This window comes from Nerophis lumbriciformis, linkage group LG10, assembly GCF_033978685.3.
Source record: "Nerophis lumbriciformis linkage group LG10, RoL_Nlum_v2.1, whole genome shotgun sequence".
Classification (NCBI taxonomy): domain Eukaryota; kingdom Metazoa; phylum Chordata; class Actinopteri; order Syngnathiformes; family Syngnathidae; genus Nerophis; species Nerophis lumbriciformis.
Genome location: NC_084557.2, coordinates 1,181,743 through 1,207,500, shown reverse-complemented (window position 1 = coordinate 1,207,500; position 25,758 = coordinate 1,181,743). Strand labels below are relative to the sequence as shown.

Genomic DNA, 25,758 nt, shown 5'->3' with positions numbered 1-25,758 from the left:
GGAAGAGTGGACGGTGAGATTGACAGTTGGATCGGTGCGGCATCTTCAGTAAAGCGGACGCTGTATCAATCCGTTGTGGTGAAGAAGGAGCTGAGCCGGAAGGCAAAGCTCTCAATTTACCGGTCGATCTACGTTCGATCTGGCCAGGATCTTCAGCTCTCACTGGATCGGTTCGCAGCCGAGTGTGAAGCGACTGGGATGGGAATCAGCACCTCCAAGTCAGAGTCCATGGTTCTCGCACGGAAAAGGGTGGAGTGCCATCTCCGGGTTAGGGAGGAGATCGTGCCCCAAGTGGAGGAGTTCAAGTACCTCGGAGTCTTGTTCACGAGTGAGGGAAGAGTGGACGGTCAGATCGACAGGCGGATCGGTGTGGCGTCTTCAGTAATGCGGACTCTGTATCGATCTGTTGTGGTGAAGAAGGAGCTGAGCCGGAAGGCAAAGCTCCCAATTTACCGGTCGATCTACGTTCCCATCCTCACCTATGGTCATGAGCTTTGGGTTATGACCGAAGGGACAAGATCAAGGTCGAAATGAGTTTCCTCCGCCGGTTGGCGGGTCTCTCCCTTAGAGATAGGGTGAGAAGCTCTGTCATCCGGGAGGAACTTAAAGTAAAGCCGCTGCTCCTCCACATGGAGAGGAGCCAGATGAGGTGGTTCGGGCATCTGGTCAGGATGCCACCCGAACGCCTCCCTAGGGGAGGTGTTTAGGGCACGTCCGACCGGTAGGAGGCCAAGGGGAAGACCCAGGACACGTTGGGAAGACTATGTCTACCGGCTGGCCTGGGAACGCCACGGGGAAGACCCAGGACACGTTGGGAAGACTATATCTACCGGCTGGCCTGGGAACGCCTCGGGATCCCCCCGGAGGAGCTGGACGAAGTGGCTGGGGAGACGGAAGTCTGGGCTTCCCTGCTTAGGATGCTTCCCCCGCGACCCAACCTCTGATAAGCGGAAGAAAATATGAAGAACTTTATTGACACAGGTGTTTGCAGGCCAGATGAAATGATGTGGCGGGCCAGATCTGGCCCCCCGGGCCTTGAGTTTGACACCGGTGTTCTAGAAGCTCAACAAGGAATCGGAATGCAACAATTAGGAGCAGTCCAACTTTTCAAATGTCCCATAAGTGCATGAGGAAACAGCAGATGGTGGAGAAGTGGGGGGTGGTCAAGGACATTCTTACACACAGACCACCCCTAATGAGGCAGTTAGCGACACCCGGGTGTCCCGTGGTGTGCACTATTATCAAATCCCTCCATCTCCCCGTGACAAGGTGCATTAGCTGAGCTATTTGTCGAGTCCCGACCGCTGACCAGACGTTAACAACACGGGTAATTGTTTGGAGCTCGAAAGACCTACTCTGTTTTTCTTGGCAACGGTCAATCATCTTTTTTTTTTTTTTTCGTTTTGGTAGTAACCTGGCGGGTGAGCACGCCTGCAACTCCCCCCGGTGACTCCATGTGAGTTCATGTCTGGCAATGAAAACAGTGGGCTGCCACTGGGCCACACAATTGCTGCTTTCAATGATTTAAAAATATAGATGAGAAGCTATGACTTCTTTCTTTATCGCCGTTACCTGAAGTGTCGCTGGCCGTGGAGAAGGAAAGACATTTTACACTTTCAACCAGCGTAAAATTAAGTATATTTTAGAAAGGGGGTCTCACGCTCCACAACCACCCTATTTTTTGGACTACAAGGCACACTTAAAATGATTTACCGTATTTTTCGGACTATAAATTGCTCCGGAGTATAAGTCGCACCGGCCGAAAATGCATAATAAAGAAGGGAAAAAACATATATAAGTCGCACTGGAGTATAAGTCGCATTTTTTGGGGGAAATTTATTTGATAAAACCCAACACCAAGATTAGACATTTGAAAGGCAATTTAAAATAAATGAAGAATAGTGAACAGGCTGAATAAGTGTACGTTATATGAGGCATAAATAACCAACTGGTATGTTAACGTAACATATTATGGTAAGAGTCATTCAAATAACTATAACATATAGAACATGCTATACGTTTACCAAACAATCTGTCACTAAATCCCATGAAATCTTATACGTCTAGTCTCTTACGTGAATGAGATCAATAATGTTATTTGATAGTTTACGCTAATGTGTTAAACATTTCACACATAAGTCGCACCCCCCGGCCAAACTATGAAAAAAACTGCGACTCGTAGCCCGAAAAATACAGTAATTATTAAATTTCAAAAAGTTAAAAAAAAGTTAAAAATAAGAAAAAAAAGTGTTTTAAGTTAAAACATGATTTTCAAGGTAAAACATGATTTTCAAGGTAAAAACAAATTTTCAAGGTAACATTTTTTTTTCAAGGTTAAAAATGATTTTCAAGGTAAACAAATGATTTTCAAGGTAATAAAAAAATTTCAAGGTACATTTATTTTTTTCAAGGTAAAAATTTTTTTTCAAGGTAAAAAAATCATTTTCAAGGTAAAAAAAAATTTTCAAGGTACATTTTTTTTTTCAAGGGTAAAAATGATTTTCAAGGTAAAAAATGATTTTCAAATTTTTGTAATTTTTAAAAAAAAAATTTTTTTTTTAATTTTATTTTTTATTTTTTAAACTTTTTTAACTTTTTTAAATTTTTAAATTTTTTTTAAACTTTTATTAACTTTTTTTTAATTTTTTTAATTTTTTTAATTTTTTTAAAACAATTTTAAACAATTCTAAAATGTTTTGATTTTTTTAAACCATTTTAACAATTAACATTTTTTTTTAGGGATAGGGTTAGTGTTAGGGTTAGGGTTAGGGTAAAAAAAAATGTAAAAAGTTAAAAAAAAGTTAAAAAAAAGTTAAAAAAAAGTTTTTAAAAAAAGTAAAAAAATGTAAAAAAAAAGTTAAAAAAAAGTTTTAAAAAAAGTTGAAAATATTTAAAAAAAAGTTCATAACTTTTATGGACAGAATTTCTAGGCGCAGTCTGGGCGTTGAGGGTATCTGGTTTGGTGGCTGCAGGATTAGGTCTCTGCTATTTGCAGATGATGTGGTCCTGATGGCTTCCTCCGGCCAAGATCTTCAGCTCTCACTGGATCGGTTCGCAGCCGAGTGTGAAGCGACTGGGATGAGAATCAGCACCTCCAAGTCCGAGTCCATGGTTCTCTCCCGGAAAAGGGTGGAGTGCCATCTCCGGGTTGGGGAGGAGATCTTGCCCCAAGTGGAGGAGTTCAAGTACCTCGGAGTCTTGTTCACGAGTGGGGGAAGAGTGGATCGTGAGATCGACAGGCGGATCGGTGCGGCGTCTTCAGTAATGCGGACGCTGTATCGATCCGTTGTGGTGAAGAAGGAGCTGAGCCGGAAGGCAAAGCTCTCGATTTACTGGTCGATCTATGTTCCCATCCTCACCTATGGTCATGAGCTTTGGGTCATGACCGAAAGGACAAGATCACGGGTACAAGCGGCCCAAATGAGTTTCCTCCGCCGAGTGGCGGGGCTCTCCCTTAGAGATAGGGTGAGAAGCTCTGTCATTCGGGGGGAGCTCAAAGTAAAGCCGCTGCTCCTCCACATGGAGAGGAGCCAGATGAGGTGGTTCGGGCATCTGGTCAGGATGCCACCCGAACGCCTCCCTAGGAAGGTGTTTCGGGCACGTACGACCGGTAGGAGGCCACGGGGAAGACCCAGGACACGCTGGGAAGACTATCTCTCCCGGCTGGCCTGGGAACGCCTCGGGATCCCCCGGGAGGAGCTGGACGAAGTGGCTGGGGAGAGGGAAGTCTGGGCTTCCCTGCTTAAGCTGCTGCCCCCGCGACCCGACCTCGGATAAGCGGAAGAAGATGGATGGATGGATGGATAATATTGTTTATCTGCAATAATTTGTTGGACATTTATTGTCCAGCAAAACATTCCTAATCCACAAGTATTACACTTAACCCAACGATTTCTGGTTAAAGCCTGAATCCGTACAGTTTTCCTCCAAGCTTTATTGTAGCTCGTTGCCACGCGGACACAACATGTTACGCTCCTGAGATGAAAAAGCTCACAACGCAATCAAACAAACATTTGTTGGCAACGTCTGCAACACCACTTGCTCAGATGTGTTTACACAGGCGGGAACATCAAGGTGGAACACTAATCTAGTTCAGTTGTCAACCGCAAACATCACTTTGTCTGATCAAATAACCACATTTCTGTTTGATTACATTTGAGCGGTTTTGACGATCGACTAAAATATACAAAATAATCCTCTAACGACGTTTGAAGTTGTTAAATAATGAATGAAAGTGCAGTAGAACACATGAAGATAACGTCATCTGGTACCTTTCCATGGTCTGGAACAGGGTTCCTGTGATCTCTAAGGAAGTCTGAATTTCCCACAGCTGTGTACTTTCCGTTAAAACCTATTTATTACAATTCCGCCGTCTGTTTGATGGCGCCGGATCGCACACAGTCTCTAATCAAGGTTCTTGGACTGATGAAGTATTTTGCGGCGCTGCTTTGTATCCACTAAAACGCACTCGTCACGTCACTTTTAAAAGAACAAAAGACTCCCACGGAACAATCTCTCGCAGAAAACCAAAGAATGCCCTCATGAGAGGACGTTCCGGCAGAGTTCCTTCTCTTTTGGAAGGGAAAATAATGTCTGCAGGCACAACCAACGAAGACGGATAGAATTACAGTCTGTCTCCATTTCATCCCTCTCTCACTTAGAATACACAAAACCCAAAACCAGTGAAGTTGTTGTGTAAATGGTAAATAAAAACAGAATACAATGATTTGCAAATCCTTTTCAACTTGTATTCAATTGAATAGACTGCAAAGACAAGATATTTAACATTTGAAATGATAAACTTTGTTATTTTTTGCAAATATTAGCTCATTTGGAATTTAAAGCCTGCAACATGTTTCAAAAAAGCTGGCACAAGTGGCAAAAAAAGACTGATAAAGTTGAGGAATGCTCATCAAACACTTATTTGGATCATCCCACAGGTGAACAGGCTAATTGGGAACAGGTGGGTGCCATGATTGGGTATAAAAGCAGCTTCCACGAAATGCTCAGTCATTCACAAACAAGGATGGGGCGAGGGTCACCACTTTGTCAACAAATGCGTGAGCAAATTGTTTAAGGACAACATTTCTCAACCAGCTATTGCAAGGAATTGAGACATTTCACCATCTACGCTCCGTAATATCTTCAAAAGGTTCAGAGAATCTGGAGAAATCACTGCACGTAAGCCATGATATTACGGTCCTTCGATCCCTCAGAGCGGTACTGCATCAAAAAGCCACATCAGTGTGTAAAGGATATCACCACATGGGCTCAGCAACACTTCAGAAACCCACTGTCAGTAACTACAGTTGGTCGCTACATCTGTAAGTGCAAGTTAAAACTCTACTATGCAAAGCCAAAGCCATTTATCAACAACACCCAGAAACGTCACCGGCTTTGTTGGGCCCGAGCTCATCTAAGATGGACTGATGCAAAGTGGAAAAAGTTTAAAAATTTAAAAATTTAAAAATTTAAAAATTTAAAAATTTAAAAATTTAAAAATTTAAAAATTTAAAAATTTAAAAATTTAAAAATTCAAAAATTAAATTTTAAAAAAAAAATTTATTTTTTTTTTTTAAATTTAATTTTTTTTTTTAAATATATATATATTTTTTTTAATTTAAATTTTTTTTAAAAATTTTAAAAAAATTTAAAAAAATTTAAAAATTTAAAAATTTAAAAAAATTTAAAAATTTAAAAAAATTTAAAAATTTAAAAAAATTTAAAAATTAAAAAAAAATTAAAAAAATTTAAAAAATTTAAAAAATTTAAAAATGTTTACAAAAATTTAAAAAAAAGTTAAGTTAAAACATGATTTTCAAGGTAAAAAAAAAGTTTCAAGGTAAACATTTTTTTTCAAGGTAAAATTTTTTTTCAAGGTAAAAAAAGATTTTCAAGGTAAACAAATGATTTTCAAGGTAAACATTTTTTTTCAAGGTAAAAAATGATTTTCAAATTTTTTTACTTTTTTAAAAATGTTTTTAATTTTCTTTTTTTTCTAATTTTTTTTAATTTTTTTTAATTTTTTTTAAATTTTTTTTAATTTTTTTAAAAAATTTTTTATTTTTTTTAAAAAAAATTAAAAAATTTTTAATTTTTTTTAAATTTTTTTAATTTTTTTTAATTTTTTTTAATTTTTTTTAATTTTTTTTAATTTTTTTTAATTTTTTTTAAATTTTTTTTAATTTTTTTTAATTTTTTTTAATTTTTTTTAATTTTTTTTAATTTTTTAATTTTTTTAATTTGTTTTAACTTTTTTTTAATTTTTTTAAACAATTTTAACAATTAACTTTTTTTTTTAGGGTTAGGGTTGGGGTTGGGGTTAGGGTTAGGGTTGGGGTTAGGGTTAGGGTTAGGGTTGGGGTTAGGCTTAGATTTAAGGGTAGGGTTAGGGTTAAGGTTAGGGTTAGGGTTAAGATTAGGGTTAGGGTTAGGGTTAGGGTTAGGGTTAGGGTTAGGGTTAGGGTTAGGGTTAGGGTTAGGGTTAGGGTTGCAGCCCTTTGAGACAATCGTGATTTATGGCTATATAAGTAAATGATTGTAAATGATTGATTGATTGGTGTCTAATAGTGCTGTACAAAAACCTTGCTGAGACGGATGATAGTGTAATTCCCCTCCAGTTGCTTAAATCTCCATTTTTTGGGGTAATTTAACAATGTTCTGTGGTCTGACGAGTCCACATTTCAAATTGTTTTTGGAAACTGTGGACGTCGAGAGGAAAAGAACCATCCGGATTGTTCTAGGCGCAAAGTGTAAAAGGCAGCATGTGTGATGGTATGGGGGTGTATTAGTGCCCAAGACATGGGAGACTTACACATCTGTGAAGGCACCATTAATGCTGAAAGGTACATACAGCTTTTGGAGCAACATATGTTGCCATCCAAGCAACATTATCATGGACGCCCCTGCTTATTTCAGCAAGACAATGCCAAGCCACATGAAATATCTTGTCTTTGCAGTCTATCCAATTGAATATAAGTTGAAAAGGATTTGCTGTATTCTCTTTTTATTTACCATTCACACAACGTGACAACTTCACTGCTTTTGGGTTGTGTACTTCAGGCAACCGTTGGTGTGGAAACCAAACGCACCAAAAACCCGAGGGTGGCTTCTGTTAGCGATCACGTGTGGCGGTTTAATCCATACCTCTTTGTCCGCTGGAGGCGGACTGGATGTGAAAGTGAGACGGTGTAACTGCAGGCTTGAATGGAAGTAAGGACGTGGCGTTTATCTGGAGAGGCACTAACTGGAAACAAAGTTGCTTTCAAAAGGGAGAGATTAAAAATGGCGGGAGGGTTTGTCCAACAAAACAAGTAATTCTACACGCGGTGAATAAGGTCGCGACCCCCGCCATCCGCAGCGGGCTGAGGTTGTGTCGGCGGTGCATGTCGCAGCATATGTGCGTAACTTAATCCTGTCCTGAGGTGGGCAGATGGCAGCAGTGGAGCGTGGAAGCAGAATGTGACAGCTCTAAGTGCTCGCACTTGTCTGCTGATGATAGCCTGAGGAGAGTCAGTGTGAGCAACACTGTCTCCTGATTATGTCATACCAACTTCTCATGTTTTCCCCCACACACACATACCACTTGTACGGCTTTTTAGGTAGCTGCGGCCTTGTATACAGTAGCAATATCAATAATAACATCAATAATTGAATATTGGTCATATATATATATATATATACATATATATATATATATATATTAAATGATAAATAAATGGGTTGTACTTATATAGCGCTTTTCTACCTTCAAGGTACTCAAAGCGCTTTGACACTACTTCCACATTTACCCATTCACACACACATTCACACACTGATGGAGGGAGCTGCCATGCAAGGTGCTAACCAGCACCCATCAGGAGCAAGGGTGAAGTGTCTTGCTCAGGACACAACGGACATGACGAGGTTGGTACTAGGTGGGGATTGAACAGGGGACCCTCGGGTCGCGCACGGCCATTCTTCCACTGCGCCACGCCGTCCCCAAATTATTAGCCAATAATAATATCAATATTATATATATATATATATATATATATATATATATATATATATATATATGTATATATATATATATATATATATATATATATATATATATATATATATATATATATATATATATATATATATATATATATATATATATATATAGTAGCCAATAATAATATCAATAACTGAATATGGGTCATATATATATATAAAAAAAAAAAAATATATATATATATATATATATATATATATATATATATATATATATATATATATATATATATATATATATATATACAGTACAATACACACCTTCTCATTTCAAAACTATGACACCTGTGAAGTAAAAACCATTTCAGGTGACTACCTCTTGAAGCTCATGGAGAGAATGCCAAGAGTGTGCAAAGCAGTAATCAGAGCAAAGGGTGGCTATTTTGAAGAAACTAGAATATAAAACATATTTTCAGTTATTTCACCTTTGTTTGTTAAGTACATAACGCCTCATGTGTTCATTCATAGTTTTATGTATATATATATATATATATATATATATATATATATATATATATATATATATATATATATATATATATATATATATATATGTATGTATGTTTGTAAGTGTGTGCGTGTGTGTGTGTGTGTGTGTGTATATATATATATATATATATATATATATATATATATATATATATATATATATATATATATATATATATATATATATATATACATATATATATGTATTAGAGATGCGCGGTTTGCGGGCACAACCGCGGAGTCCGCGGATTATCCGCGTATCGGGCGGATGAAATTTTAAAAAATTAGATTTTATCAGCGGGTCGGGTCGGGTCGGGTCGGGCGATTGAAATAAAAAAAAATTAGATTTGAAATAGATTCAGGCGGGTGGCAGTTAAACCAATTGGTAAATATATATACATAGTTAAATGTTGTTACCCACATACGAAAAACGAGCAGGCACCTGCAGCATATGCCACAACAGAAGAAGAAAAAAAAAAGAGATGGACACTTTTACGGAGCGGAGAAGGCCCCCGACGCCTCGCCGGGGTCCGGGACCGAGGCCCCTTCCCCCGAGAGGGCCCCACCGGGAGCCGTAGCTGAGGCGATCGGCGAGAAGGGCCCGACGCACGTCCAGGGTCACCACCGCGCCCACCGCACCGACACCCCGCCTCGTCCGCCTTCGCCGCGGCCGGCGTCACGCGCAGCAGGTAAGCAGCTTACCTGCCCGCCACCCCCGTGGCCGGGGGCTCGTAACAGGGGTCACTCCGCGCGCTCCGCCCGCGCAGCTTACCTGCCCGCCACCCCTGTTGCCGGGGGCGCGTAACAGGGGTCACTCCGCGCGCAGTGCGCTCACGAAAGGGGTGGGGCTCACCCTGGTTGATATAGACAGCAGCTAGGACGGTGGCCATGGAAGTTGGAACCCGCTAAGGAGTGTGTAACAACCCACCTGCCAAATCAACTAGCCCTGAAAATGGATGGCGCTGGAGCGTCGGGCCCATATACCCGGCCGTCGCCTGCAGCGAGACGCGCTTGGAGGTGCGCTCAGCGCGGCTCCCATATGATTGCGCATTGGTGTGCGTCTGGGTCGTGACAGCGTGGCACGCGAATGTCTGTGCTGCGTTGGATCAGTCTCCTTTCTTTAACAGGCAAAAGCTTTATAACCTCACTAATGCCTTGCATCGTCTATATTAGATATATAACAACGGGCGGGTGCGGGCGGATGGCGGGCGGATGCAGTTCTGATCAAATGTTAGATCGGGTGGATTGCGGATGGTTGACGACTTTCTGATGCGGTTGCGGATGAAATAATTGCCTATCCGCGCATCTCTAATATGTATGTATATATGTATGTATGTATGTATGTATGAATGTATGTATCTGTGTAGGCCCTGTGATGAGAAAGTGACTTGTCCAGGGTGTACACCGCCTTCCGCCCGAATGCAGCTGAGATAGGCTCCAGCACCCCCCGTGACCCCAAAAGGGACAAGCGGTAGAAAATGGATGGGATGGATATATATATATACATATATATATATATATATATATATATACATATATATATATATATATATATATATATATATATATATATATATATATATATATATTTATATATACATGCACATGTATATGTCTATATGTATACGCATGTATATGTTTATATATGTAAATGTATGTTTGTGTATATATATATATATATATATATATATATATATATATATATATATATATATATATATATATATATATGTGGATGGGTGGGTGCACCCTAGTGTTGTCCCGATACCAATATTTTGGTAAACCTAAAATCTATGAATGTTGTTTTTTTTTACAGTGTATTACTGTAAATGAAAAATACTACCACTATTTTTTTAGGCAATTGAGCTGCCAGTTTCTTTGTTTATTATACTGTAAAATTGATTGTTATTTGTAAAAATGTTGATGAATAACTTGATTTGAAATGATAACTAAATCAGATATTTAAGTATTCATTTTTATTTTTTATATATGTTGGAATGTATGGTAGTTTAATATTGAATATTTAAACTTGTATGCAAGATGCATGCAGTGCATTTTATTTTGTCAAAATGGAAAGAACCAATATATAAGAACTATTAAAGTACACTTATATGTACAGTACAGGCCAAAAGTTTGGACACACTTACTCATTCAATGTGTTTTCTTTATTTTCATGACTATTTACATTGTAGATTGTCACATCAAAACTATGAATGAACACATGTGGAGTTATGTAACACAAAAAGGGGAAATAACTGAAAAAAAAAATGTATATTCTAGTTTCTTTAAAATAGCCACCATTTGCTCTGATTACTGTTTTGCACACTCTTGGCATTCTCTCCATGAGCTTCAAGCACACCTGTCAAGTGAAAACCATTTCAGGTGACTTCCTCTTGAAGCTCATGGAGAGAATGCCAAGAGTGTGCAAAGCAGTAATCAGAGCAAAGGGTCACTATTTTGAAGAAACCGGAATATAAAACATGTTTTCAGTTATTTCACCTTTTTTTGTTAAGTACATAACTCCACATGTGTTCAGTCATAGTCATACTTGCCAACCCTCCCGGATTTTCCGGGAGACTCCCGAAATTCGGCGCCTCTCCCGAAAACCTCCCGGGACAAATTTTCTCCCGAAAATCTCCCGAAATTCAGGCGGAGCTGGAGGCCACGCCCCCTCCAGCTCCATGCAGACCTGAGTGACGTGTTGACAGCCTGTTCACACGTCCGCTTTCCCACAATATAAACAGCTAATGATGGAGGGCGAGTTCTTGGTTTCTTATGTGGGTTTATTGTTAGGCAGTTTCATTAACGTCCTCCCAGCACGGTAACAACACACAACAACAGCAGTCAAGTCTGTTTCTACCACAAAGCAGTTTGTCTGCCGTAAACAGCAATGTTGTGACACTTTTAAACAGGACAATACTGCCATCTACTGTACATGCATATGTGACCCACCCATAATGTGTCACATTTTTGTGTTGATTTATTTATTTTATTTTGTGGTTTGAATTCGTTTTTGGAGCTGTCATTACACATTTATCAGTATTCACATTGGTCAGTAGGGGGCAGTAGGGCGTTTCTTCCCAATTGAATGCTATCACCTGCAGACCGGAAGTGTCTTGTCATTCTGATGAGTGCGACCAGTCTGTGAACAATTGAAACGTCCTGTGTGCTTTTTCCTCCTGTATAACAGGTTAGTTTTGGTGAATCAACTCACTGAATAATATCCATGTGATCTTTATAAGTTTAAGTACACATTCTGATGGTGGAGCCTAACTCTAAAGTGTTTGTGAGTTGTAGTTTGTATTTGTGAATGAATCCAGTGCACAGCTGCAGTAATCAATACAAAATGGCGACTCGAGTGCGCAATGTTTATATAGGAACTTCTGATCCTAATTCAGACTCTTAAATTAGAGCTCCCGTTTTCTTATTGATTTTATAATGTATAATGTGTGTGTTCTGAAATAGTGACAGAGAATAGAACAAGGATGGACAATTCAACCCTTAACTCAACAATGAGTAGATGAGTGTTATGTGTGTGTATATGTGTAAATAAATGAACACTGAAATTCAAGTATTTTTATATATATATATATATATATATATATATATATATATATATATATATATATATATATATATATATATATATATATATATATATATATATATATGTAATAATAATAAAAAAAATATATATATAGCTAGAATTCACTGAAAGTCAAGTATTTCTTATATATATATATATATATCTTAACCACACCCCCAATCATTTGCCTTTTCCAAGTGTGACTTTCATCCCGCCTTCGGATTGGCTAAAACGGCCTGACTGTTGGAATTCGTGAATCTTTTTTTTTTTTCCAGAATCTACAGGTGTATCCGGAACAATTCTTTCCACAGGATCAGGTCCAGTCCAGACTGACTGTCTGTCTGCAAGCAATTGGCACCTTTTTCACTGCAGGCTGTGCAAACTTCACAAGTGTGTTACATGTGACCTGGCCCAGTTCCTCTGGTCTGCACCATGACGCTCAGACCATAGGGCCTGACCTGGGACCTCAACTTGTCACTAGAAATGTGCTGTCTGCCAGACAAAATATTGATATTGCCATGTTCGGAAATCATGACGGATCAGTCCGGAATCCCCAAAGAAGATCCCATTCTTCTAATACACTGCAAAAAGTCAGTGTTCAAAAACAAGAAAAAAAAATACAAAAATTAGGGGTATTTTATTTGAACTAAGCCAGGGGTCGGCAACCCAAAATGTTTAAATAGCCTTATTGGACCAAAAATACAAAAACAAATCTGTCTGGAGCCGCAAAAAAATTAAAAGCCATATTACATACAGATAGTGTGTCATGAGATATAAATTGAATTAATATGACTTAAAGGAAACTAAATGAGCTCAAATATAGCTACAAATGAGGCATAATGATGCAATATGTACATATAGCTAGCCTAAATAGCATGTTAGCATCGATTAGCTTGCAGTCATGCAGTGACCAAATATGTCTGATTAGCACTCCACACAGCTCAATAACATCAACAAAACTCACCTTTGTGCATTCACACACAACGTTAAAAGTGTGGTGGACAACATGAGACAGAAAAAGAAGTGGCATAAAACACGTCCTAGAAAGTCGCAGAAAGATATACATGTAAACAAACTAAGGTGAGTTCAAGGACTGCCAAAATTAGTAGGACAAAACGGCGCTCGCCAAATACTGGAATCAGTGAAGCATGTTTAATATAAACAGTGTGCTTTATAACAATTAGGGAGGTTTGTGTCATGTTTGTCCTCCTACAGAAACCATATTAAAACAAAAAATATATTTTTTTCCCCTTACCTTTTTCTATTTTTCATACATTTTTGAAAAAGCTCCAGAGAGCCACTAGGGCGGCGCTAAATCTAGAGCCGCGGGTTGCCGACCCCTGAACTAAGCAAAACTATCTGCCAATAGAACAAGAAAATTTGGCTTGTCGAGACTTTCCAAAACAAGTCAAATTAGCTAACCTCAATGAACCCAAAAATAGCTTAAAATAAGTATATTGTCACTAATAACAAGTGCACTTTTCTTGGTAGAAGAAAAAGAGACCTTTTTGCTCAATATGTTGAAAAATATTCTTAAATGAAGCAAATGCTAGTGCCATTATCTTGACATAATGATATTACATTTCTTGAAACCAGCAAACTTATACTAAAAACTAATTTATTGTTCTTAATGGAAAGGCAACAAGGCAAGCGCTTGTTACTCTCGGGGTCTCCTAGCCGCTCAGGCAAATCATATTGTCTAAAAATGCATTTTTCCATGGATAACATGACATCATCGCGCCAAATGCGTGCTCTTTCAGTCAATTAGTGAGCATATATACAGCCCGGCCCCCAGCCAAAAAATTTTTTAATTGTAATTTTGAGGAATTTATCTGAATGTGCATGAACTATTTCTGTTCAAAATTGTTAGAAATGTGAAATGTTTAAATATTAACTGTCAGTTTACTGTACTGTGCCAACTGTACTACTATATGAGGACGTATCAGTGATGTGCAGTCACTAGAGGCAGGTGAGGCGGGGGGGGGGGGGCCTCACCTGCCATCATGGAAAGAAAAAAAATGTAAAAAGAAAAAAAAAATTATTAAATTGTTATATGTATCCAGTGATTATACTATAAAGTTATTTTCTATTTAACTTCACCAGTTTTAGATTATTTTTATTCAAAATCGCTGAATTTTCACATTTGCCGTTCAAATACTGAGAAGAGACGGTGCGGGGAACAGCAGCCAGTTGAGGCACGTCACTCAGTGCCTCAACATGGATTGCGCAATGACTGGGCTAACTGCTGGCCTGCTGTGCAGTGAGACCGTATTGCTATATGAATTATATTATACATTTCCATAGTTTAGTTAGCTGAGGTATATAATGTACAGTGTATTTTGTCAACAACTGTATGTGTGTAACGTATTTCTTGTGCTGAGCGATCATAAAAGGGCTGCAAAAGACGCACTGGCTGAGGCTCGCCTCCTGCACCCCTGCCGTAGAATTTACACCCCCTGACGGGAGTGTTATATCAACTAAAGCCCACACTTAAACTTTCCACGTGCAAGATTGAATCTATTTAAAAAAGTTATTTCATAAGAAGCCAAAAAGTGCAAAAACAATAATGTTTAAGTTGGAGGAGTTGTGAATGACTGCAGGGCCACAACATTAGGTACATCTGCAGACTGCAGGTGTACCTAATTCACAACTCCTCCAACATGAACATTATTGTTTTTGCACTTTTTGGCTTCTTATGAAATAACTTTTGTAACCTATTTTTATGGGCTTTCCTCTTTGTGATGTTAAGTTCCTGTTATGCGCTGTTATACAGTATATGCCTTGAGCTCTTATTTTGAAGGCGCTAAGAGCGGAAGTGATGACACAGTGGAGCGGAAGTTTTTGAAAGAAGGTAAATAAAGTGGTCCTGGTGTAAACTGGAGCCTCCGTGTTTGTTATTTTGTAGTTTCATACAGTATAGGCCACATTTATAAACCCTCGGTTACACTTTTTTAAATAGATTCAATCTTGCACGTGGAAAGTTGAAGTGAGGGCTTTAGTTGCGGCGCATGGACTTAATTTATAAGTAAAGGTAAGACCATAATAACGTTTTTTTATTAAATGTACTTTTTTGTGTGCTACAGTTTGTATGTGTAAAGTTAAAGTTAAGTTAAAGTAGCAATGATTGTCACACACACACACTAGGTGTAATGAAATTTGTCCTCTGCATTTGACCCATCCCCTTGATCACCCCCTGTGAGGTGAGGGGAGCAGTGGGCAGCGGAATCATTTTTGGTGATTTAACCCCCAATTCCCAGCCTTGATGCTGAGTGCCAAGCAGGGAAGAATGCTGGTATGAGCTTTTAAACATAACCCGTTAACTGCTGCCAATCAAATGGTGAATAAGATACTCTTTAGGGTTCATATGTTTGTAAATGTGACTGTGATGAAGTCAGTGCCTCACCAGCCATCAACCTCACCGCACGTCACTGGTACGTATTTTCTATTGTTTCATTGAAAATAAAACAGCAAAGTCCATTTGGCTGTCATCTGTTTTAATTATGAGACACAATTGTGTCAAAGTCATGATTTTTTTTGTTTTTCTTCATGCTTGAAATAAGAAATGATGACTTTAAAAAAGTAGTTTTATACTTGTGAGTGTTGATGACACAGCTTTGCAACACTTGATATTCTAGTTTCAAGCATGTTTTACTCAATATAGGTCATCAAATCTCAGCAACAAGCTGTAATATCTTACTGAGATCATTTAGGATCCTTAAAACAAGTAAAACACTCGAACATAAAATCTGCTTAGTGAGAAGAATGATCTTATCAGACAGAAAATAAGCAAATATCACCCTTATTTGAGATATGTCATCTTACTTAGAATTCAGCTTTTGCAGTGTAAGAAAGGGGATTGTCATCTACAAAGCATGTTATTACCTTTCAACGCCTCCTCGTTTGGACTACACAGCCCTCTTTTTCCCAGGGACGACCTCAGTGATGTAATTATTGGAGTCGTCTTTCTCTGACAATGGCTTTCGCTCTTCACTCCCAAAGAAAAACGCTCAAACGCAGCGAGAGAAATCCACTTTCTGAACTAAAAGAGAAGAGCCTTTTTAGTCAAAAGCCCTAAAACTCTATTATTGTGTGCTACTGCACGGTAAGCGGCATAAATATAACACACCTGCACGCAGCTCGCAGAGTCAAATGTTTGACATGCTGTTACATTAGGCAATGTCTTTTTAGGGGGTGCGGGGGGAAATGTGTGTTAAAAAAGCGAAGTCAGACACTAGGCAGTTCCACACTTATAAAAATAAAAAATCTGCTCACTGACTTCTGGTGTGACCATCGGTATTTCTATAAACAACCACACTTGTGCATTGTGAGATGTTTCTATGACGCACCACGCGGTCAATATATGTCAATAAACACAAAACAGTCAGAAATAAGACTAAAAAACATCCTTAAACTCTTAGAATCACCCAAATGTGGTAAGTGTTCTTAGTCCCGGGTTCCAGAAAGAGTTTATTGCAGTCTTTAAAGTAAGTCATATACAGGTAAAAGCCAGTAAATTAGAATATTTTGAAAAACTTGATTTATTTCAGTAATTGCATTCAAAAGGTGTAACTTGTACATTATATTTATTCATTGCACACAGACTGATGCATTCAAATGTTTATTTCATTTAATTTTGATGATTTGAAGTGGCAACAAATGAAAATCCAAAATTCCGTGTGTCACAAAATTAGAATATTACTTAAGGCTAATACAAAAAAGGGATTTTTAGAAATGTTGGCCAACTGAAAAGTATGAAAATGAAAAATATGAGCATGTACAATACTCAATACTTGGTTGGAGCTCCTTTTGCCTCAATTACTGCGTTAATGCGGCGTGGCATGGAGTCGATGAGTTTCTGGCACTGCTCAGGTGTTATGAGAGCCCAGGTTGCTCTGATAGTGGCCTTCAACTCTTCTGCGTTTTTGGGTCTGGCATTCTGCATCTTCCTTTTCACAATACCCCACAGATTTTCTATGGGGCTAAGGTCAGGGGAGTTGGCGGGCCAATTTAGAACAGAAATACCATGGTCCGTAAACCAGGCACGGGTAGATTTTGCGCTGTGTGCAGGCGCCAAGTCCTGTTGGAACTTGAAATCTCCATCTCCATAGAGCAGGTCAGCAGCAGGAAGCATGAAGTGCTCTAAAACTTGCTGGTAGACGGCTGCGTTGACCCTGGATCTCAGGAAACAGAGTGGACCGACACCAGCAGATGACATGGCACCCCAAACCATCACTGATGGTGGAAACTTTACACTAGACTTCAGGCAACGTGGATCCTGTGCCTCTCCTGTCTTCCTCCAGACTCTGGGACCTCGATTTCCAAAGGAAATGCAAAATTTGCATGGTTGGGTTTTTTCAGAAACATGCTTGTATTATCTTTAAACACCTTTAACTTATTAACAATATTAACTATATGTGTTAAACATGCTTGCATTATCTTTAAACACCTTTAACTTGTTAACAATATTAACTATATGTGTTAAACATGCTTGCATTATCTTTAAACACCTTTAACTTGTTAATAAAAACACATGTTTCATAAATAAGTAAATATAAATGATATATATGAATGAGGTAGATCCCCACGACTTGATCAATTGAAAAGTAGCTCGCCTGCAGAAAAAGTGTGAGCACCCCTGGTTTAGATCCATGAAGGAAAGAAGAAAGTGAATGAGTGTTTATAACTGAATATATTTACATATGTATACACATTTTTTTTTTGTACTATTAAGAACAGGATAATGCATACGTTTATCATTTGTTTTCAAAACGCTTACAAAAAAGTGGGTCCCCAAAAATGTACTGTGGGACCCCATTTTTATGACTTGATGGGGTCCCTGGGACCCCATTTTGAAAATTCCTAGCCCCAACACTGCTGTCAACAGAGGAGAAAACATGCTTTATTTAAATAAATATATTATTTATAATATATTAAAATAAATAGATGGTTTTACAAAAACAGACAGCAAAAAGGATTTGCACGTTTTTGCAAAGGGAAATGCTCGGATTCATTTGGTGTTCATGGAAAAAACATTATGTAATAACATGGTTATGTCATGTCTGTGTAATCATGTTTTGTTTTAGTCATGTTTTGTTTAGTTATTGGACTCTTTAGTTTCTTGTCTTGTTTCCATGATTACCCATTAGTTTCACCTGTTCCACGTTTGGACTCATTGTGCACTCTTGTTTGTCACCATAGCAACCCATTAGTTTTCACCAGTCACGTCACGCACCCCTTTCACGTTTTGAGTCACGCACCTGTTTTCGTTAATCATGTCTGTAGTATTTAAGTTCATTGTTTTCAGTTTGTCTTTCTGGTGACATCCCACAATTATGCTTTGCACATTTCCTGACACTTGATTTCATGTCCATCGTTCATGCTGCTCCTTTTAGTCCATGCCAAGTAAGTTTTGTTTATTAATGCTATAGTCTTTTGGTTTCATAGTTTGTTCTCCGCCACTGTGCGCGCTTTTCGTTTGTACTTTTTTTTTGATATATTAAATAAATCATGTATTTAGATTCCCGTCTCGCCCGAGCCAACTTTCCGTCGCATTCCGGAAAAGCAAACACCCAGGACCAAGTCATGACAGGTTATAGGATATTGGAAATGGCCATTAAAAAAAAAAGGGAGTCAATGGGGGACTAAAGGGTCCCGGGGAACTCCAATGTATACCCCGTGCTAGAAATAACTCCGCAAAGCACAGCCAATGCACATTTTGAGGTTAATTCCATCCATCCATCCATTTTTTTACCGCTTATTCCCTTCGGGGTCATTCGCAATATAATATAATGTTTTGTACTATTTTTTTTAATTAATGAAGTAACGTTTATGACAACCTTTTTCTAAAACACAATATAGAATGTGAGATATTACAGGATAATGCATACACGTTTATCATTTGTTTTCAAAACGCTTACAAAAAAGTGGGTCCCCAAAAATTTACTGTGGGACCCCATTTTTATGACTTGATGGGGTCCCTGGGTCCCCGTTTTGAAAATTCCTAGCGCCAACACTGCTATTAACAGAGGACAAAAAAAATGCTTTATTTAAATAAATACCGTATTTTACCGACTATAAGTCGCAGTTTTTTTCATAGTGCGACTTATATATGTTTTTTTTCCTTCTTTATTATGCATTTTCGGCAGGTGAGACTTATACTCTGGTGCGACTTATACATTGAAAAATACGGTATATTATTTATAATATATTTAAATAAATAGATGGTTTCACAAAAACAGACAGCAAAAAGGATTTGCACGTTTTTGCAAAGGGCAATGCTTGGATTTATTTAGTGTTCATGGAAAAAAGCATTATGAAATAACATGGTTACAGGATATTGAAAATGGCCATTTAAAAAAAAGGGAGTTAATGGGGGACTAAAAGGTCCCGGGGAACTCCAATGTATACCCCGTGCTAGAAATAACTCAGCCAATGCACATTTTGAGGTTAATTCCATCCATCCATCCATTTTTTACCGCTTATTCTCTGCGGGGTCGTTTGCAATATAATGAGCATTCTGTTACGTGACCTTCAAAGGCAATGGAAAAACCTGCACCGGTCCCAGGTCGCCCAGGGTCTCCCCAGGGGTTAAAACTAAATGCTCGAAAACTCTGCAATGTGATCTTTTTAATTGTTTAAAAAAAATAATAATTAAGAATTTATTAATCAATCCAACAATCCATACTGTTCCTCAGTAATGTGACACAGGAGGAAATAGCTACAATCGTGAAAAAATGTAAATCTAAGACTTCAACTGATTGTAATGAAATTGATATGGAAACGATAAAAAAGGTTATTGAAGAGATCTCAGGACCATTCATGTATATTAGTAACCTATCATTTCAAACAGGTACATTTCCAAACAAAATGAAAATAGCTAAAGTGGCACCAATTTATAAGACTGGCGACAAACATCAATTTACAAATTATAGACCTGTTTCCTTACTTCCACAATTTTCTAAAATCATTGAAAAACTGTTCAATAACAGATTAGAGAGTTTCATAAATAAAAATAGAATACTCGAAGAAAATCAATATGGATACAGAGCTAATGTTTCAACTTCCATGGCTTTAATTGAAATTACAGAAGAAATTACCAATGCTATAGATAATAACAAATGTGCGGCAGCAGTTTTTATGGATCCAACTAAAGCATTTGACACAATTAATCACAATATTTTAATCAAAAAACTAGAACGATATGGCATCAGAGGGTTAGTCTTAAACTGGATAAGAAGTTATCTAATGAACAGGAAACAATACGTGAAGCTAGGCGAACACACCTCTACAACGCTAAATATATCCTGTAGTGTACCTCAGGGATCAATACTAGGACCCAAATTATTCAACCTACCGTATTTTCCGCACTATTAGCCGCACCTAAAAACCACAAATTTACTCAAAAGCTGACAGTGCGGCTTATAACCCGGTGCGCTTTATATATGGATTAATATTAAGATTCATTTTCATAAAGTTTCGGTCTCGCAACTACGGTAAACAGCCGCCATCTTTTTTCCCCGTAGAAGAGGAAGCGCTTCTTCTTCTACGCCAAGCAACCGCCAAGGTAAGCACCCGCCCCCATAGAACAGGAAGCGCTTCTTCTTCTACTGTAAGCAACCACCCGCCCGCGTAGAAGAAGAAGAAGCGCGCGGATATTACGTTTCATTTCCTTTGTGTGTTTACATCTGTAAAGACCACAAAATGGCTCCTACTAAGCGACAGGTTTCCGGTTCATGAAAAGACGCAATATCTCCATCCGCACACGGACTACTATTTCACAGCAACTGCCTAAAGACTTTCAAGAAAAGCTGGCTACTTTCCGTGCATATTGTAAAAACAAGATAGCTGAAAAAAAGATCCGGCCAGAGAACATTATCAACATGGACGAGGTTCCACTGACTTTTGATATTCCTGTGAACCGCACTGTGGATACAACGGGAGCACGTACGGTGAATATTCGCACCACAGGGAATGAGAAGTCATCCTTCACTGTGGTTCTAGCTTGCCATGCTAATGGCCAGAAACTTCCACCCATGGTGATATTCAAAAGGAAGACCTTGCCAAAAGAGACCTTTCCAGCCGGCGTCATCATAAAAGCTAACTCGAAGGGATGGATGAAGAAAAGATGAGCGAGTGGTTAAGGTAAGTTTACGCGAAGAGGCCGGGTGGCTTTTTTCACGCAGCTCCGTCCATGTTGATATACGACTCCATGCGCGCCCACATCACGCTGGTTTTTAATATATTATTAAAGTTTGACTGACCTATCTGACTGTTTTTTTGACATTCCTTTAGCGCAGTTAGATGCGGCTTATAACACGGGGCGGCTTATAGGTGGACAAAGTTTTGAAATATGCCGTTCATTGAAGGCGCGGCTTATAACCCAGGGCGCCTTATGGTGCGGAAAATACGGTATATATAAATGACATTTGTAAAGTTACAAAAGATTTAAAGTTAGTATTATTTGCGGATGATACAACAGCGTTTTGTTCAGGAGAGAACACACAGAAGATACTACAAATAATAACAGAAGAAATGAACAAATTAAAAAGATGGTTTGACAAAAACAGACTATCGTTGAATCTCAGTAAAACTAAAATAATGCTATTTGGTAACAGTAGAAGAGAACAGTCAAACACAAATACAAATAGACGGAATAGAAATTGAAAGAGTAAATGAAACCACATTTCTAGGTATAATGATTGATGATAAATTGAACTGGAAATCTCACGTAAAAAATATACAACATAAAGTAGCAAGAAACACGTCAATAATGAATAAAGCAAAACATGTTCTAGACAAAAAAATCACTTCATATTCTCTACTGCTCACTAGTGTTACCATATCTGAGTTACTGTGCAGAAATATGGGGAAATAATTACAAAAGTACACTTCATTCATTAACGGTGTTACAAAAAAGATCAGTTCTAATAATACATCATGTTGGATATAGAGAACACACAAATGTTTTATTTATTGAATCAAAGATACTGAAATTCTACGACATAGTGAATTTGCAAACAGCTAAAATGATACACAAAGCAAACTATAACCTGCTAGCCAAGAATATACAACAATTCTTCTCAAAAAAAGAGGAGAAATATAATCTTAGAGAGAAATGTAATTTAAAACATTTGTATGCACGTACAACACTTAAGACCTTCAGTACCGTATTTTCCGCACTATAAGGCGCACCTAAAAACCACAAATTTTCTCAAAAGCTAACAGTGCGCCTTATAACCCGGTGCGCTTTATTAAGATTCATTTTCATAAAGTTTCGTTCTCGCAACTTCGGTAAACAGCCGCCATCTTTTTTCCCGGTAGAACAGGAAGCGCTTCTTCTTCTACGCAAGCAACCGCCAAGGAAAGCACCCGCCCCCATAGAACAGGAAGCGCTTCTTCTTCTACTGTAAGCTACCGCCCGCCCCCGGAAGAAGAAGAAAAAACGCGCGGATATCACCGTACGTTTCATTTCCTGTTTACATCTGTAAAGACCACAAAATGGCTCCTACTAAGCGATCCGGTTCATAAAAAGACGCAATCTCTCCATCCGCACACGGATTACTACCGTATTTCACAGCAACTGATATTCCTGTGAACCGCACTGTGGAACGGGAGCATGTACGGTGAATATTCGCACCACAGGGAATGAGAAGTCATCCTTCACTGTGGTTCTAGCTTGCCATGCTAACTTCCTCCCATGGTGATATTCAAAAGGAAGACCTTGCCAAAAGAGACCTTTCCAGCCGGCGTCATCATAAAAGCTAACTCGAAGGGATGGATGGATGAAGAAAAGATGAGCGAGTGGTTAAGGGAAGTTTACGCGAAGAGGCCGGGTGGCTTTTTTCACACAGCTCCGAAGGCGAACACACCTTCACTAAGACGGGCAGACAGCGCCGGACGACATACGCCAACATTTGCCAGTGGATCGTAAATGCCTGGGCAGATATTTCGGTCACAACTGTGGTCCGAGCTTTCCGGAAGGCAGGATTCACAGAACAACAGCGACACTGACTCCCGATGACTTCGACGAGACGGAACCGGCCATTTTGGATACCACGCTTGCGCAACTTTTCAATTCGGACACCGAAGACGAAGAATTCGAAGGATTTACGAATGAAGAATAACTTCAGAAGGTGAGCGCTATGTTTATTTTGTGTGTTGTGACATTAACGTTCGAGCAACATTATGTTGCTATTGCTCTACACCATTTTGAATTTTACTATGTTTGTGATTGCACATTTGCGTACATTTTGGGACAGAGTTGTTAGAACGCTGGTTTTCAATATATTATTAAAGTTTGACTGAACTATCTGACTGTTTTTTTGACATTCACTTTAGCGCAGCGTAGGCGCGGCTTATAGTCCGGGGCGGCTTATTGGTGGACAAAATTATGAAATATGTAATTCATAGAAGGTGCGGCTAATAATCCGGTGCGCCTTATAGTGCGGAAAATACGGTATATCAGTATGTGGAATTAAATGATGGAATGGATTAAGCAAAGCAATCAAACAATGTACTAATATGATCCACTTCAAGAAACTCTTCAAACTTAAAGTGTTTACAAAGTACAAAGAAGAAGAACCATGATAAACATTCTGAATTCATTTAACTCATCCATTCTTTCATTCTTTCACTCACAAAATAATCTTACTTATCTCAACATATGAAATGTAACTTACTTCACCAATTATTATTTATTTACTTATTTTATTGTGATTACTTATGGAGTATATTGTGAATAAATTGAGAACAGGAAGTGAACAAAAGTTTTAGCAACTGTTATGTAAAAGAAAAGGGGGTAGGATTAAATAAGCTCTGCTTCTTCCTACTCCTTTTCCAACATGTTGAAAAGAGAAACTGGAGATTGTGATGTATCATGTTGTATGCTTGCATGTTCCAAATAAACTCAAACTCCAACTCAAACTCAAAACAATACACAACGATACCATAATAATGCAATCCAATTCCAAACCCAAACCCGACCGAGCAACACTCAGAATGTGATCCTTTAAATGCGGCTTTACGAAACTAAAACTAAAATGTGATCCCCCAATTTGCTTACAAAGCATAAACTAATGACAAAGAACTGCATATAATACCAAAAAACATCTGCCAAAAATAACATGCTTATTTAATGGTCATTTAACTGGTGACCCGCTTTGGGGGTCACAGGAGCGCTAATTACCACCAGAGCGCACCTTTGTACGTACAATACGTGCAATTCACAATGACGTCATTCACTTGGCATCTTACCTGCACGCTCAACTTTGCTCTCACACGCACCGCATGCCCGCCGTGCACTTGAACGCCTCTCCGGTAAGAACAAACTCCTAACAGAACCCAGCCGAGGGTCCGCAGTGAGGAGTACTTTTGTGTGTCCACTCCCCTCCAAGCCAGCGCTGGATGAACTCTCAGTGCACTCTCAATGCGTGTGCGTGCTTGTCTCTACTCTATGAGCGTTGCACCGCGGGCTGGGCCCTGGAGGGGACAGACCGCTACGTCTAATTGGGCCCCACGTTCAGTGGGAGGGGCCCTCGGCTTCTATGTGGCCATAGATGGAATGGTGGATACTGTAGATGTGGAGCAGAGCTGGGCAAATATTTTGACTCGGGGGGGCCACTTTGAGAGAAGAAAATGTGTCTGGGGGGGCCAATATGAATGATATATACTAGAGATGCGCGGATAGGCAATTATTTCATCCGCAACCGCATCAGTAAGTCGTCAACCATCCGCCATCCACCCGTTTCTAACATTTAATCAGAACCGCATCCGCCCGCACCCGCCCGTTGTTATATATCTAATATAGGCGATGCAAGGCATTAGTGAGGTTATAAAGCTTTTGCCTGTTAAAGAAAGGAGACTGATCCAATGCAGCACAGACATTCGCGTGCCACGCTGTCACGGCCCGGACGCATACCAGTGCGCAATCATATGGGAGCCGCGCTGAGCGCACCTCCGAGCGCGTCTCGCTGCCGGCGACGGCCGGGTATATGGGCCCGACGCTCCAGCGCCATCCATTTTCAGGGCTAGTTGATTCGGCAGGTGGGTTGTTACACACTCCTTAGCGGGTTCCGACTTCCATGGCCACCGTCCTGCTGTCTATATCAACCAGGGTGAGCCCCACCCCTTTCGTGAGCGCACTGCGCGCGGAGTGACCCCCTGTTACGAACCCCCGGCCACGAGGGTGGCGGGCAGGTAAGCGGCTTACCTGCTGCGCGTGACGCCGGCCACGGCGAAGGCGGACGAGGCGGGGTGTCGGTGCGGTGGGCGCGGTGGTGACCCTGGACGTGCGTCGGGCCCTTCTCGCGGATCGCCTCAGCTACGGCTCCCGATGTGGCCCTCTCGGGGGAAGGGGCCTCGGTCCCGGACCCCGGCGAGGCGTCCCTTCTCCGCTCCGTAAAAGTGTCCATCTCTTCTTTTTTTTTTCTTCTGTTGTGGCATATGCTGCAGGTGCCTGCTCGTTTTTCGTATGTGGGTAACAACATTTAACTATGTATATATATTTACCAATTGGTTTAACTGCCACCCGCCTGAATCTATTTCAAATCTATTTTTTTTTTATTTCAACCGTCCGACCCGACCCGCGGATAAAATCAATTTTTTTTTTATTTCATCCGCCCGATCCGCGGATAATCCGCGGACTC

The 25,758-nt window shown here is 39.4% G+C and overlaps 1 protein-coding gene across 1 annotated transcript in view; it reads right to left on the bottom strand.

Moving 5' to 3' along the window:
- Positions 1-24,517, bottom strand: part of sema3d (sema domain, immunoglobulin domain (Ig), short basic domain, secreted, (semaphorin) 3D) — a 216,130-nt gene extending 191,613 nt beyond the window's left edge. Inside the window, exon 1 of the mRNA XM_061970443.2 lies at positions 24,368-24,517. The gene's annotated coding sequence lies outside the window, so the exon portion shown is untranslated. The remainder of the gene's footprint in view (positions 1-24,367) is intronic.
- Between the last annotated feature and the right edge of the window lie 1,241 nt (positions 24,518-25,758).